Consider the following 3100-nt stretch of genomic DNA (forward strand, 5'->3'; position numbering starts at 1 on the left):
AGAGAAAAAAAAAGGAAAGTGTATAAGAGTATAAGGCGATGTATGGGCCTTGACAAGAAAACTTAAGTAAATAATTGGGATAAGGCACAATTACCCCCTAGGCTATGACCAAAATTGTAGAGACACACCTTAACTAAACTAAGATCCTATTACCTCCATAAACTCATTTTTTTAGTAATTTCATACACCTTTTGACTTACCACTCTCCGTGACTCCACATAGTTGAGGTGTATGGGAGATGTTTTGATGTCACGTAAGCTAAAAAGCTATACAAAATTACAAAAAAATGGGTTAGGAGGGTAGGACCTTAGTTTAGTTAAGGTGTGTCTCTGGGATTTCGGATCATAGTCTAGTAGGGGGGGGAGGGGTACTTGCGCCTTATCCCTAAAAATTCAAAAAAAGTTTTTTAGTTAGGATAAGTGTTTTGTTTTGTTTTTTCACTCGGTGTTCGATGCCCGCATTGGACCCCCTACTTATCTGGATTGGACACTACAAGGTCCATTATAGGGGTGACGTTTCTAATAAAAAAAATTCATACTCAGGCTAAGATAAGAGTGCTAAGTGGTGTATAGACCTTGACTTAAAGATAAAAAGAAATCCAGTCAAAAATCACTTAAAATTTTTGTGGGACTAATTCTTTAAATTCAGATAAACAAATATTGTGAATCACCAATTGATGTGATAGATTGAATGTAATTTTGATGAGGTATATTGTGAACCACAAATTAAGCAAAGAAAATTCTACACTTAATGTTTTGGAGTAACCATTTCCAAGAAGCTCATCTAGTCACTTTCAATCAAATTTTGAGTTGTCAATTATGTATTCACATTCTATGGTGAAATTCTATTTTAAAATCTTCTTTAGACTATTATGAAAATAGTAAAAGCCGGATCATTTAGAAAGTGTATTTGTATGACCCCTTAGGCCACTCGGACACTATTAACATGAGATGTTTTATGCATCGGACAACCTCTTCTTTTTTTAGAGGAGAAAGAACAAAAATTCATAAGAGTGATAATTGGTGTATAGACTTTGACAAAAAAAATCTATAATCATCCAATGTGCATGAAGACTATTTAGTATAACAGTATTCAGCTAAGAAATAATTATTTTACCAATTTGAGTTCTTAGAGGAAAACAAAGAGTATGTATAAGAGTATCAGAGCTTGTTTAACATTTCTACTAAAAATTGCTAATTTCTGAAAACATTTTTTTAAAAATAACTTTTCAGAAAAAGCTTTTGGAAAAATAAATTAATTGTGTTTAGCTAATTTATTTGAAAAGTGTTTTATAATTGCTGTCTCAGCACAATCAAGAATCACTTTACATTTTTCTAACACATTTTATCTCCTTCCAAAAATATACATGTAAGAAATTCACCCGTGCTTGTTGAAAAATTCAATTTTTAATTAAAGAATGATAGTTTGTTTCAACAAATATATCATGCTCAATTCAAATATTTATTAAAATACTAATGATACTATGTAGAAATATTTAATCAATTTAAAATTTTAGATTAAAAAAAGTGTATAAGAGTATAAGGTGATGTATGGGCCTTGACAAGAAAATTTAAGTGAAAGATTCAAAAAAAAAGTTTATTTTAGTTAGGATAAGAGTTTTGTTTTGTTTTTCACTCAATGTTCGATGCCCGCATTGGACCCCTTACTAATTTGGATTGGACACTACATGGTACATTCTGGAGGTGACATTTCCAACAAGAGTTTCTCCATACTTAGGGCTAAGATAAGAGTGTTAACTGGTGTATAGACCTTGACTTAAAGATTAAAAAAAAAGGAATCCATTCAAAAATCACTTTAAATTTTTGAATTTTGATGGGACTGATTCATTATATCCAGATAAACAAAAATTGTGAATCACCAATTGATGTGAGAGATTAAATGTAATTTTGATGAGGTACATTATGAAACACAAATTAAGCAAAAAAAAAATCTACAACTGTTTTTTTTTGGAGTAATCATTTTTGAGAAGCTCATCTAGTCACTTTCAATCAAATTTTGAGTTGCCAATAACGTATTCACATTTTCTGGTGAAATTCTATTGTAAAATATTTGTAGACTATTACGGAAATAGTAAAAGCCGGATATCATTTAGAAAGTGTTTTTGTATAACCAGACACTGCTAACGTGAGATGTTTTATGCTCGAACAACCTCTTCTTCTTCTCTTTTTAGAGGAGAAAGAAGAATAGTCTTTAAGAGTGATAATTGGTGTATAGACTTTGACCAAAAAAAAAAACTATAATCTTCCAATGTGCATGAAGACAATTTAATATAACAATTATCAACTAAGAAATAATTATTCTATCAATTTGAATTCTTAGAGAAAAAAAAAGAGTCTATACGAGTATCAGAGCCTATTTAGCATAACTACTAAAAGTTTCTAAGTTCTGGAAGCATTTTTTTTAAAAATAACTTTCGGAATAGACTTTTGAAAACAATAATGTGTGTTTGATTAATTTATTTTTAAAGTGCTTTTTATTGCTTTCTCTGCACAATCAAGAATCACTTTACATTTTTCTCCACATTTTTTCTTCTCCTGTAAAACACATGTAAGGAATTCACCTGTGTTTGTTGAAAAATTCAATTTTTAATTAAAAAAAAGAAGAGAAAATGGTCAAAAGCCCCCCTAATCTATATCCGGATTTTCAACTACACACTTCAACTTTACGGGAGTCCTATCACCCACCTGAATTATTTAAAACTGTAATAATTACACCCCTAAAAAGCCACAACCAGATCTGTGTTGGCCTGTGAACTTCACGCATTTTACAGGTGAAAATTTAATTAATTTTTTTTTTCAATTTTTTTATAATTCCTTTCCACGTTTTCCTATACTCTCCCAATTTCTTCAAATCTCTAAAGTAACTTCTCCCCCCAATTCTTTCAAATTCCTATGAAATTCTGAGGAACAAAGATGAATATTGATAGCGTGAGCTTGTCAAGCGATATTCGAGTTTTACTTGTCGGAGAACTTTGAAAAATAATCTAAAAGGATCTATGCATATCACTGCTACATCGAAATTTTGCTTGCTTCGCCGGAGCTCGCTGGTTGGAGCAGTGCAGCCACAAGGTTTTGTTGTT

This window comes from Solanum stenotomum, chromosome 1 (assembly GCF_019186545.1).
Source record: "Solanum stenotomum isolate F172 chromosome 1, ASM1918654v1, whole genome shotgun sequence".
In the NCBI taxonomy this organism is placed as follows: Eukaryota; Viridiplantae; Streptophyta; class Magnoliopsida; order Solanales; family Solanaceae; genus Solanum; species Solanum stenotomum.